The sequence below is a fragment of the Poecile atricapillus genome, chromosome 6 (assembly GCF_030490865.1).
Source record: "Poecile atricapillus isolate bPoeAtr1 chromosome 6, bPoeAtr1.hap1, whole genome shotgun sequence".
Lineage (NCBI taxonomy): Eukaryota > Metazoa > Chordata > Aves > Passeriformes > Paridae > Poecile > Poecile atricapillus.
This window is the reverse complement of record NC_081254.1, coordinates 22900077-22914712: the sequence shown is the minus strand read 5'-3', so window position 1 is coordinate 22914712 and position 14636 is coordinate 22900077.

Below are 14636 nucleotides of genomic sequence, written 5' to 3'. Positions count from 1 at the left end.
TGGCTTCAGACCACTCTGTGGTAGAGGATGCACAGCTTGATGTTTGGGGTGCTTAGTGTTTTTCAATTGCTCCTCTGCCCTGACTCCACTCACTAACACTTGGCTGCAGTTTAATGGGAGCTGATAAAGGAAACTGCTCTGAGTATTTTCTGCATGTCTAAGGACAGTTTGTCAGCAGTTGTCATTTCTCTGACATGAATCATTACAAGAAGCTACCTCTGAAAGAGCCTCCCCTTCCTAATTTTCTAGATACTTCTCATGCATAGATATAATATATAAGAATAGAATTAAAAACATTTCTAGTTTAATGAAAAGAAAGAATGATTTTTGGGCTTTTTTTCTGCAGCAAAATGGTGCCTGGTTCAGAACTGTTGGACTACCTTGGTGGAAGAAAGTCTCTACCACATTACGTCTTTTGCACAGTTCTAGGTTAACCTAGGTCATTCCCTTGGGTAATTCAGAGTTTGTTACTAATCATAGTTTGCTGCATTTCTGTTGCTTTATTCTGTTTCAAACAAGACTGCAGTGCAGGAGGTCCTGCTTATCCAGTGTATTTGTACTTCAGGTTCAGAGGTTTTATGTCATTTATTTTATTAATCCAAGACAAATGTTGGTTAAGTATAGAAAACATATTACAGTAACTGCCTCTGGATCAAGAACAGTGCAGTAGCTCTATGGAACACAAGTTATATGATGAAAGGCTTTTGGGGTAGGGTGGATGTGTGTAGGAATAAAAACAGAAATAGAAGAAAATGCCATTTTGACATACAGAATCTGAGACTTGGACTTAATCCCCTTGGCACCAAGCTATGAAGGGCTAGTGCGATTTCTTTGAAACCAAGATAAGAGCAATGCCTTTGGAATTGTAGAGAGGAGCACAGAAAATTGGTACTAACCTATAAAAATATTTCAATTTGAATTTCATTAAACAAAGATTTCAGCTTTTAAAATTTTTTTGGTACCTTTTAAATGCAAAACAATTTTTTTTTGTGTTCTCATGTTGGTTTCTTTGGAAAAAGCAAATGGCATCTTCTAACAGCAGGGTTTTCTACCCCAGCATGTTTTTAAATTTCAAAGTACTGTGAAAAAGAAAGTGCTTTCCACTTAGCATAAATTCTATACTGGGGAATACAACTGACCTTCCCCCATTACCAAGCCCCATCTCCAGCTGCAGACACAGAATTGTGTTATGGATTTATGCTATATAACACCTTATTCATAATTAGGCTGCTTTTCCCATCTCAGTTTAAAGATGAATTAAAATGCAGACAAAATTAAAGAGTAAATTTACAAGTCATTTCAAAACTGTGGATGCTTCTGGGGTTTTTTTCAGCTCTAGATTATTTTTTAACAGAGATTTTCTATTTTCCTTTCTGAAGGGGCTCAAAAGTGCTAAGACTCATTATATCCATTTTTTAAATTTTTTTTAAAGTACAGTTACACTTACATGGGGTAGCGTATGCCAAATAACAGAAAACCTATGTGTATTTACTGAGCCTTGAGGCCAGAAGCTCACTGGGTAGAGTCACAGTAAGGGATCATAGATCGTCTGTAACATTCCTCCAGCATTTCAGTTCTTCCTGAGCTAAATGACACACACTGTTTGTTGAAATCCCTTTATGTAACACTTAACAGTAGAATTTTTAGCAACCCACAGAAATATTTTGCCCTAATCTACAGATTAGGACCAAGAAAAACTAAAAACGCTTTACTAGTAGCATCTGGGGAGACATTTTAGAGATGATTCCAGCAACAGATGATGGAAGTTGCCCCACATGTCAGGGAGATCGTCTTGTCTCTTCAAAAATCTGAGCAGCACAGGGCATGAGTCTCGAGTACATCCCCTGCATAGGGCAGCATCATGTGGCTTGTAGCACTGAGCTCCCTGTGCCTCCGTCTTTCCAACCAAGATGGGGATAAACCTCTCTCTTGCAAACAGTGTAATTACAGAATGTTCTTAGAAACTGAAACGAGTGCCAATGCCTCCCAAAACTCTAGGAGATGCATGTAGTAACTAATGTTACTGGCTTATTTCAAAATGAAGGTCCAGTCCTTATTTATTGCATGTGGCATTCCAATGTTACATAAGTAACTATTTGCAAACCTCCAGCTGACAAGCAGAGGGTGTCTTTCATGGTTGTCTTATTTTTTTCTTATTACCACATTAATTAACTTCCATAAACCTCCCTTAGACTGTCTCATTATTGAGGAGTACATCCATTTGTGGCATACACATATGAAGAGCTTAAAAAAATACAAAAAAAATCATTCCATGTAATAAGCTGGGCACCTTCAAAAGCCTATTAGACTATCAGCTGTAGGAGTCTCATTACAGGATAATCAGCTGCATCTGGATATTCCTCACAAGCAAATTAAGAAGGCATTTTAAAAAGTAGTGCTTAAGATGAATTCATCCCTTTTGGCAGCTGCATAATCATCTGGGAAGCCATGCAACCCTTTCCTTGCACCTTATGAATAGAATCCACAGAGCCGATGTTAAAACACATTGGCAGACCTATGAATGTGACCAGGAGAAACTGAGTATTGCTGCATCAGCCGTGATGTGCAGCTTGCATGGTGGTTTTTAGTTTTGGTTTGGTGCTACTCTGTTCTTAAAAGAACAAGGCTTGTTATATTGCACACCCCAGGAGAGGCACAAAAGGCATAAGCAAGCTGAATTGATCAGCATGTGGCAGTTCTGCTCCAGTCAAAAAGCAAATAAATATACTGAAATGTAACTAGGATAAGTCAAATATACACCACAATTACATGGCTCATGGTAGGCAGACTCCAGAAGTGTATTTTTGCATTGTAACATTTCCTGTATTCAAAAAGAAAATTCTTTTCTTATAATTGCATTTTTGAGATGTAATTAGATGGCTTCAAAATACCTTTTTTTCCTACAACAACACTTTTTGAAAGTCAAGTATCCTTTTTTACTAATTGACTTATGCAGGAACTGAACAGAACAGTATTACTATCAAAATACAGTAACAACACTTGATACTCCCTGCCCAGTAGTTAAGGAAGCAGAAGGAAGGAGAAACTGTACAATGAAATTAAATTTTAATACTGTTAACAGGTGAATTTGGTGCTGTCTTGAGTAGTGCACATAGTTAATTTTGTCTTTTAAAATCTATTTGCATTTTAAAAAATTAACATTTAATCAGAGAAACCATGACACACACACACACACACACAGAGACCAAAAGTAAGACCCAGAGTGGGAGCCAAGTGCCTTGGCCACGCTGCCCTTGCAATTCTGCTCCCTTCACCTTTGTGGGACCCGCTGGCTGGAGGAAGCAGCACTGCTGCGCAGCAGGAGCTTGGGAAGAACCACCTGAGACAAAATCTGCAGGTGACTCAAGTGTACAAGGTGCTACAGGCAGTGATTGCAGGGCCACTCCTAGCTGCACAATCCGGTTTTTCTGTCCCAGAAGTCCTACAAATGCCCTTTTCCATCTATAGAAACAAAGTGACCACCTGTCAACATAAGTTCTCGATCACAGAGGACTGGGGTTCCTCCAGCACCTCCGACAAATCTATCACAGCTGGATGTTGCAGATTAAATTTCAGCTGGTTTAAGGTGCAGTTACACAGCTCAGGAATGGTGTCTCCTGAACAAGCAGATACACAAACAGTAATTGTGTGACTGTATGAGTCATGGATGGATCTGCCACCTGATGCTTCAAATTCTACTGCACCTCGCCCATTGCTATTTCCCACATGATTGCTGGATGCTGTTGGGAATCTTTTTGGTGAGACCCTGATGCTCCAACCTTTGGGCTCAGTTGCCTCCCCGGGAAGCACCTGCAGTGCCCAGCAGTGCCCCTGTCCTGTGGCCAGACTGCCCAGGAGTCAGAGGCATAAAGGGCACAGGGAGCCATGGCTGGACCAGGACAGCCCAACCAAAAGGCAAACAGCTGAGTTGGCTGTTACTTTCTTTGAATAAGGATGGGGCTAAGAGGAATCTGACCTATGGAACAAGCTTCATGGCCTGTTTTTTCACAGAAGGTACCATATTTTTAAAAACCTCTAGTGGTGCGTTATAAGGCTCTGACACCAATGCCAACAGACCACAGTACAACTTTACAGAAGCCAGGTTGGCCTCAGACTGTGCAGAGTAACAAAAGATAGAAATAAGAGCATTGTGGAAGAATTCTGGAACTGTACCAACTGCTTGGAAAAAAGAGATTCAGATTTCATCTAATGTCTAGAACAAGATTATCCCTCCTTACCACAGCAATGTAAGCCTAGAGCAGATGCTGGAATTCAAAATTCTGCACCAGCTGAAAGCAGATCTAGGTCCCCAGCAGGTAAAATGCTGGACTTGCCAGCACTGTTTTCTTTTTCTGGCTTCTGCTGCTCCTGCCAGTAGCTGCAGTTGTGCTGAAAAGTTATTTTAAAAGGTCAGAGATAAAGATAGTTGGACATGGATTTGCAATCCTGAACACATGCGGTATCTGAGAAGATGATCTGATCTCATATTCTGGTTCAGTCCTTTTATAGTTAATCTCCCCATTTTCCAACTGTGTAGGAATTGTACATTTTGGCTAATCCTCATATGCCTCTGGTGGTTGGAGTTTTTTCCATTGACAGCAGTTCATCAGTACAGCTCAACAAAATCACTGTAAGCTGTCAAACAGAAGACAAATGAGAGCTTAGAAAATAGAATACTCACTGAACTGAGACAACGCTTCAGCGCCGACAATGATGATGGCAGGGGAGCAGAGACTATCTAGTTATAATTGCCAATTTAGCAACAGCTGAGCCTGTACTTATCTGAATTAGTACTTCTGCTAAATTCATGATGTTTTTGTCCTGTGCTAAGCCTTGACGTTAGCAGACATAATGCAAATGCGGTGTTCCAGGGATAACTCCTCTCTCAAAAGCAGCAGGATATTGTTAGTCTAAGGTCTGAGTCCTAAGGGAAGATCTCTTTTTTCCCCTATGTGGGTACCTGCTGTTCAGCTGAGATTTTTTGAATCTGCCTGCAAGCCTCAAGGTGATGAGCATGCACTACTTTTTTTCAGTAGATGTTTCTTCTAGCTTTCACCTTTTTCTGTAAGCCTAAAATATGAATTTATTTTGTTTTAAACTTGCATTTCAGGTTTGTGAAGTCTTGTCTGAGTAGCAGCTATCTTTGGATTGTACCTCATAAATCCAGCATTCTGCTTCATCATGAAGGGGTTGCCACTAAGCACTGGTGGCTTATTCTACCAAGGATAGGTGATTTGTGGGAGGTAATTACTGTTTAGCCTCTTGATATGCTCTCTCGCCAGAAGATGCTTCAAATTAATGAAGTGTTAAAAGGATGTATAAAAATATGCAAAGCCCATTCCTTAGAAATAAATTTTGCTCCACTGCTCCAAAATGCAAACAACGGGAGTAGCAAAAAAATATGTGCCTGTCCTTTTAAATGAAGAACGGAGTCTCAGGGAAATTGACATGAAATCATTCTCATAACTAAAAATAATCATCAAGTATAATATTAGGTGCATTGATGATGTGAGAATTCTGAAATTAAAATTGGAGTATTCAAGAATAGGGGATAGTAAGAAACTGAAGTAAGAAACAAATCTTTCCACCTTTCCTGTACAGGCATCCATGTACTGTGATCCATGTTGGGACAGGAACCTTCTAACAGTCTTCCAACCCCCATTACATACAAGAGAAACAATGCTTTTCTCCAAGCTGACAGTTATTTTAGTCCCGTAAATAGCTTGCTGTAAATTATGCCACAGAACAATAAAATTGCAGGGATGACACAAAAATCAGCTATATGATACAGAAAAACAACAGAAAAATTTGTCTTCAGCTGAAATTTGAAATGTTGCAAACCAATGTACTACATCTGAAAAGGCTTTGACAGGCCTCTCAGCAGTGCAGCTGTAGTTTCCTTTCCTACCATGTATTCTCTAAGTCATGGCTGCAGGCCTTTGTTGTTCCAGTATGGGTAGCACATTTGGTTTGCAGTGTGGATATGAGGCAGATCATATGAAAGGGTCAGTGTGGTCTGGATAGTGCCTGTGGTCTGAAGCATTAATATTTGATGCAGCTTTGACCAAATTTTTTGCACTGGAGCTCACGTGGTGTGTGGGAGGGACAGAGGCTGGCAGCACAGTCTGTCTGTCAAAGGCTTGACTCAGGCAGCTGCCTAGTCCAGCTTCAAAAGCAGCTGTTTGTGTACAGATTTCACTCTCATATCGCTAAGTCATAGAAATCTGTGCCATAATAGTGTTCAGGATTGCAAATAGGGCTGTACATTCACGTCTAATGCTGTTACTTATGTAACTGCTACTTCAAAATTAAAGGAGGCTTTAGATTTGCAAGGTTGAATTTAGCAGTGAATGAAGAAAGATGCTGGAACAACAGATTCATTTACTCTTTTCATATGTGTGTAACATCATATTAGACTTCCCATAAATCTGCATGGGCAGGGGCATGGTTTAAGCTGAGCCAGGGTACTAATGCTTTATACTGTCCTTCCTGGCAGCAGCTGTTTGAGTTGCCCATTCCCAACTCCTGACTGAGGCCCAGTAATGAGAGGTGGGTGGCTGGAAAGGAGGATGCAGGTACACACCTGGTCCTCCCGATCTAGCCATGAGACTCATGCAGTCACTAGTGAAACCACCCTTCATTCTCACCCCTTCTCACTTTTTCCTTTGCTGCCAGATTCAGATTATTTATTATAGCTCTGTGAGTGTGAATCTGACCTGTTTGCCATGACAGGCTGTAGCAGAGAAGGTCAGAACAAAGCTGAGCAAGGAAGCTTGAGCTTTCTCAGTCTTGCTCTTTAAGATGCAAGAAACATCACTTCAAACTTGCATCTGGGTAGTCAGCAGGCATAAGTACAGGTCTAAGGCCATTCAAGCTGACAAATCTCTGACTCATCTCTCATCTCTACTGGGGTGATAACACTTTGCCTACTACTGAGGCCTTTGAAATAAAAAACGGACAAAGGAAAGACAAAAGGGAATTTAACAAAATGTCATAATTAATTCAACAACATTTTAAATCACCAACTGTAGTGTTATTCAATTCTGGTGAATGGAAAATTAAATAAGTAAATTTTTTTTTTGAATCTCAAGGAGCAATTATTCAACTGAAAGCTCAAAAGTTCAGATCAATCTTCAGAGAGGTATATTTCTAATGGACAGGATTTCTCTCAAGCCAAGAACATTCATTATCTCTGCAATGTTCTTTTCAAGCTTACAGCTCTGGAGAGTGCAATTTATTCATCTGTCAGATTTTATGCACTCCTTGCCAGGGTATCATTTATATATTATTTCTCCAAACCAGAAAAAATATTTTTAGAAAGAGAGAGCAAGCAGAATAAAACCTTTAAATACAAATCAGCTGATTCAGAGTCCCTTCTCCATTTTCTATCTCCTTCAACCACATTGCCTTATATTTACCCTTAAGTTAAACCAGTCAGATGAGCTTTTGCTCTCTGACAGAATTACAGAAAACAGGATAAGCAGTTTATCCTTTCGATGTGTGAACGAGGCATCTCTTCCAAGCAGATGTATTAGCAAGTCACCACAGCAGGTGCAGCCCAGGGACACTCACATCCAGCAGAAAAGTCTGACCCAGGGGGAAAAGGAAGGTCCTGCTGCATGGCAAAGCACAGGGAAGGGGCCTGTGGCTCTGTAATTCTGTTCTTCATTCACTGTGCAAAGTGTGCAGTTAATGAGGTACTGCTGCCAATCTCTCTTCTTGCACTCTGTCCTAAGGCTCATTCTGCTCATCTTCCTCAGCGCTCACGTGCCTGCACACCCCTACACGTTCTCACATTCCCCCATTGGTAAGTCTTGAGCCAAGAGGAGGCTGTTTGTTTTGGAAGGCACATGTGCAGGATTCACTCCACTCAAGGCTGTGTCAGCCTTAAGTGACAGAGCTCTGCAAGGTGATGTTTCCTCCTCCTCATCCTCTACTTCCACCTGGCACAGGAGTGCTGCTATCCCCACCTGGTTGCCTGGTAATTCCTTTAATAAGACCACATTTCCAATTGCTAAGATTAGTACAAACACTATGCTCTGTGGCCCCACTGAGCAACTATGGAAGGTTTCTTCTGTCATAGTTTGGACACTTAATGGGAAATGGTAGCAGATCTCTGACAGTCTTACAGTTTGAAGCAGGGAATTGAAAATTAGGTGGTAGAGCAGACTTCAGATTGATTGATTGTGTTTTTGTGAATTGTATGAGGAATCTTCCAGACACCCTGAAAATTTGAATGCTGAAGCTGCTTAGGTGGGATTGGGTGAAACTGAACTGCAATTTCCCAAGGGTTGGGGGATTTTTTAAGGGCGACATTAAGAGAAGAGAGGGATCTTATCACCTTATCGCCACCTGCAGTGCTGTATGGCTGGATCTGAAAGCAAAAAGGCTGTCCTCCACAGCTCTCGGTGACTTCCCTGCTTATCCTATCCTACTCCAAGGCAAAAGATAAAATATGGCTTCAGCAACACCTGTAATGAAGGAAGGACAAAGAGGCTGGGGACCGAGCAGACATTGAGGAAATTGCCTGAGAGCTGGTGGGCATTAATCTGCGACAGAGCCCGGGAGCTGCAGGAGGGTGTGGGCTCTAGGGGGATTCTGGTCACACAAGGGCTGAAGCAGGCAGGTGACAAATGGGTGAGGAGATAAGCACTGAGTCTGGCCGGAGGAGAAGGATGTGGATCGGAGGCGGGGAAGGGATGCTCGAGAAGACAGTGGGTCTGTCACCATCCGAGGCTGGAGCGAGTGCGAGCCTCGGGCCTTCGGTGCTCCAGCCCGGGGCAGTGGCAGCGCTGGGTGCTTATCGCACGGCCACACGCGTCCTGCCCGTGACGGGCCCGTGGCTGTCCCCCGCCAGATAAGGCGCGTGGTGTCACCAGGTACCACTGAGTGAAAGCTGTCCCGCAATGACCCTTTTCCCTTTTCTCTCTCTTGAACACCTGGCAATTTCACCTCCCAGTCCGCGCTACGAGCACGTTACCATCACGGCCCCATTACGCCAAAGGCCGGGACAGACCAGAGCCCTTCTCTGTTTTCCTCAGCCCCCTGTGCGCCACTCTCCCTCCAGCCTGCTCCGCAGGCAGAACTGCTGCCGTTCGCCTGCGTGTCCCTGCAGTGGCAGCAGTGCCCAGCACAGCCTCCAAGCGGCGGATCCAGGCGATGGCAGCGCCGCGGCCCGGCCCGGGGCAGTTCTGCCCTCAGGGAAGGGCGCGGGCGCAGGGCAGAGCCGGGGCCGCAGGGCAGAGCCGGGGCCGCAGGGCAGAGCCGGGGCCGCAGGGCAGAGCCGGGGCCGCAGGGCAGAGCCGGGGCCGCAGGGCAGAGCCGGGGCCGCAGGGCAGAGCCGGGGCCGCAGGGCAGAGCCGGGGCCGCAGGGCAGAGCCGGGGCCGCAGGGCAGAGCCGGGGCCGCAGGGCAGAGCCGGGGCTGCGCTCGGTGCCGCCTCACACGGCCCCGGGAACTCACGGGCACCCCGCACGCCACAGAGCGGACAAATGGAGCCTGCGGAGCCCCGCGAGGAGGAGGCAGGGCCGGGGCCGCCCCGGGAGCCGGGCCCGGAAAAGCCCGGGGGAGTCCCGGGGTGAAGGGCACGGGCAGCTCCGGAGCTGCTGCCGGTAAGGACATCGCGGCCGCCGGCCCCTTAGAAAATACACACCGGGACTAGTTCTGCGATTTAAAAGTGATTTATTTTCTCCGATTAAGCATTTAAGGTTCCGTTTGGGTTTTTATCTGTAGAATCGTACAGACACGATTTTCCTCAGCGGAAGGAAGGAAATAATTTTCATGCATAACGGTGAGATGCACAACTCTTCACATTGTTACAGGGAAGAACGGCAAACCTTGTATCGTATAGCACCAAGAAGAATTTTAATTACAGTGTGAAAGGAAGGTACCATAAAAGCTTCTTGTAAAGCTTTATGGTAAATCATTTAGGCTGACGTTTTTACTCTGAAGTATATGCTGTTTTCCAAGCAACGAAAATCAAGCTTCTCATTAAAAAATTAAAATATACCTGTTTAAAAACTTTACACTTTCTAAAAATTAAGATATTAAATTTTACTTATTTTCTTGCATAGCATATTTTGAACTTTAAAACAGATAAGTAAGTCTAACAAAAAAAAAAAACCCAACCCCAAAAATTTAACTCTGCCTTTCCTGGTCTCCCCTTAATCTAACCTGGTCAAACAGCAGGAAATAATTATTGAATATATATGACTACATCATAAACTTGAACATTCCTCTGCAAATTTAAGCCTACAGTCCTGATCCTTTATTTATTACTATAAAAATGGCACTAAAGAGTTCAAAATTTACTGTCCAATAAGTCACTTCTACTTGACTTTCAAAAAATATTTTCGGAAGTGCCAGCTCAAAAGACTCAAAAAGCAACCCAAAAATTCATATTTCAGGTCTTTCACTCTCTTGCATCATCATAAATAAAACACCCAGTTCTGTTGTTCATTTTGAAGATGAAGAACTAGATGTGACAAGCAATTTCAAATACACACATCTGTTACCTGCAGGGACAGGTAACTGGTTGGAAATAGCACTAATTAATGCATTATAAATATTGCAAAAGAGGAGATGTAATTAAACTTCTTTTTTGACAAGAAAAAGGTAGTAACATGTAACATTAAATCAAACCAAAGGAAAGAGCTATTGAGTAAGGAGATTCGATTTGATGTAGTTGCTGCTCAAGAACTTGCTTGCCCAAAGCACCCAAGATTGCAAAGGGCCAATAAAAGCAGGATTGCTCTCCTCTCCTGATGGCTTTGGCCATTCTCACTTTAAGGACCACGAAGAAACATCACACATATTGCCAAGTTGCAATACTGGGGGCCTGTGGGTGTTGGAGAGCTCTCCATTCTCATTGCAGCCCCCCAAACTGCGCACTCTCTCCTGCAATACCAGAGCACCAGGACTCTGCACGGTGTTGCCAGGACATTTCTGGTACAGCTGCTGGGGGCACCTCAGCATGTTCAGTGTACCAGAAATTACCACCAGCCTAAGCAGGATAGTTTAAGTTCACTCACTGTGCTATACCTCATTGTCTTATTTATCATACACATAAATCCACTCTAGGCTTTCATTTTGAGTTGCAGTCCATTTTCTGAACAATTGCCTCTGCTGAGCTGCTCAACAAGCAGATCCATTAAATCTTTCCACACAGTTTTGAGAAGTTGTATTATTTACTTCAGTTTAAGAAAAAGTGCCAGATTCATTACACTACAAATGCATACTTCACAAAAGTAGACAGGCATTATTGTTTTGCTTGCATGGTGTATGGTGGCTCGGGGGGATTAGCAATGCAGCTCCTCTGGCATCTTTGTAACACATCTCTGTCACAGATCTCTGTGACACCGTTGCCAAATTAAAGCTCAGTCCAATAATTTATGGAACTATGGGACTCTGATTATTTCTATCCAAGAAATAATGTATCTATCTATACAGATATTTGTGTAATATTTCTATCCGGTATGGGAATCTCAGATCAAAACAAAAACATGAATATTACAAGACTCTCAGGACTATTAACTATTCCAAAAGTAATTAGTTTAAATGACTAGCCAAGAGTTTATGCCAAAACCATTGTTAAGATATACATATTTCATAATCTAGGGCTATCAATATACTACAAGGCAACACATTTACTCTAGCTGTCAGGCCAGCTTAAGGATTTAGTTATCAATTATCTCAACTGCCTTTATTTTTTTGGTGTCTGTTGGGTAGAGAATGTAGAGCTAATAAAGTCAATGAGAAATTCTGATAATTTTATTCCATTGCTTTCAAAGGAACTTAGGACTGTTTAGACACTACAATTTGTCCTGAAATTACGGTCTTGTCTTCACTCTAAATTACTCAATTCAACATTTAAAAAAGCCTAACACATATTATTAGTTGTACAGCGCCACAGTTGTGCATTGGTAGTTTACACAGTAACACATGACCCCATTTCCCAGGAATTTATAATTTTTACACAATGACATGACAGACACATGATTTTCAGACAAGAAGTGCAAAATGGCATGCAACTTATATGCATTATCTTCCATTTCAACATTATTTTTATGAAGTGCCTCACTTCATACAAGTGTGGGCCAGCACCCCAGCTCACACTTATGCTTTGTATACATTGAGCTTAATACAATCTTTTGCATTTTCACATTCATAGTATCTTTAAACTAACAATTACTGACATTTAAATTCAAGTGGACAATCCAAACTACAAGCATTCTTTATATATGCATTCTTCAAGTTACACAGAGCCTACAAGCTATTCCACTCTTAAATATTCTACTCTTCCTACTTCCAGGAAAAGGCTGCATAAGGTACATTTTTCTTAGCTTATTCACAGCAATAGAATCATGTTGTGCATACATCAGCAGATGTCTCCTGCTGCAGTTGAGTAGCACCTGCTTTAAATTATTTCTGCAATAGTTTCACTTGCTTAAATCTCCCACTTTGCTGAGCTCCAGCAGCAGTCCAGGGTGGCCCTCCAGGCTTGGACATACTGTAGGCGCCATCTTTTTTTAATTTCATGGGTAAAGTTCTCCAGGATTAGAAGGTAAGTTCTAATCACAAAAAAAAATATCCTAGGGCACACACATGCTGCCTGCACAAGGTGTGTGTCAGTCCTAAAGGGACACCAGTGACACGTGGGGCTGATGTGACAATGGCAGTATCTGCTCACCTCACCTTGGCCAGGGAGAAGCCACACAAGGTGAGGCAGCTGTCTCTGCCTTTGAAGGTGACACACGGAGTAGAACTAAACAACCAGCTTGTGGAGATGACAGATCCCGTTATACACACAGATTCCTGTGTTCCTAAAATACATTTAATGCTGCAGAATTGTCACTGTTAACTTTATCTTCCTACAATCTTAGCTGGAAATAATCTGTGAACAGAATTACTTGCATAGATTTTTTTTCAGACTCTTGAAACTTATGCCTTAATAGGTATGTGCCAGTGAACGATATGGGTATCTCCCAGTCAAAACAAATAATTTAACTTAGAGTAACGAGTTTAAAGAAATTGGGTGTTAGAAATACTTCTATTCCTCTGGCCCTGCAGAACTGTTAGCAGGCTGAAAGTTACTGTAATGACAAGAGGATAAAGTGAGGAGGTGTTGAACTTTTTGACAGCTGACTGACTCCAGAGCACTGATTAGCACTAAGCTTGTGAACTTCCCTGGTTTTCACATACATGCACAAATAATAATTTGGGTTGAAATCTGTCCTGCTAAACTTATTTAATTCCAAAGCCAGTTGGAAAGTTTAAAAAAGATTAAGTGAACCATTTTTGAGCACTATTACTGTGAAATGTTTCTGTATTTCTGGTGTTTTAAACTAGTTCCAACATTGCCTTGTCAAGTGCACCACTTTTAGTACTATTGAGAAAATTTCTAAGATCTCTGTACAATAAAAGGCATCATATCTAAAATTTACGTCTTCAAAGGGCTGCCTCAGTTTTCACTGATATTTGCACAACCCAGATGTCCTACATTCAATACCCCACAATAACATTTTTGCACATGCTCTAAAATTTCACTATTAGCTCTTCTCTCCCTCCCATCATGAGTCCATCCTTTACAGCAGACTTCATATAAAACATATGCTCTTCTATACACAACACAGTGGTTAGTTAAAGTCACCAAAACATCAACCTCATTTCCATTTCCTATAAGACTCTTCCCTAGGCTGTTCCTCCCACTTTCCAGGTTATTAACATAGGCTGAGGACCTCCTCATTCCCCTCTGTGGAACAACCTGTGCTGATTTTGTGTTCCACATCAGAGCAGATGTGTGTTTGAGCCCACACCTACCACAGGACACCCAGTTCCCTGTATGGGTGGAGGGGAGGGCTGGAAAGGGTCCTGAGTTCCAGCTGCTGCTCCAGTGAAATTTTACATGCCATTGGTAGTCACTGGACAAGTACAATTCCTTGCATCCCCTTCTGAAAAGGAAGCTGAGCAGACAGTGAAAATCTATAACAGAAATCTGATGCAGAAGGAAGCACATGTAATACCCAGTAAAGTGATGGCAAATCCTCAGAAAGATGTAGATTTCAACTTGGATGCCTCTCTCTGAAGTTTCCCAAAGGCTAAGCCTGGTCACTTCCTTGCACTTGGAGCTGTGTATCTTCCCTCACCCATTCCACAGTCAACGAATTTAACTGGGAATTTTGCACTGCACCACTAAAGACAGTGTTAAAAATTAACAGTAGCAAATGCTCATCAGTGTGATGTCTACATCCTTTAATGCTGCACTTGGGCTTAGAAATGTAATTTAGAAAGCCATAAATACTTTCAGTCTTAAATTCTGTTTAGATGCTTGACTTCAAATAAGTTGATTTAATTTTGGCAATCTCCTAGGCTTTTGGTCTTACACACTTTGTCCCTTTGAACTGCAATTCAAATTTCACCCGCTATTACCATTATATTCCACCCACAGCACATACTGTAACTTATATTATTTAAATGGTAAATAGAAAAGTTTCAAATAAAAGCCTTTCAGCAGGATCTACATAGGCCAGGCTTATTTTAAAATTACAAGGTACAAAAGGGGCCTGACTTTGTGATCTCTTCTGCCTTTAAAATACCCAGAGGTGCCTTGTATTAGCAACAATGTTAAAAAACTGACTT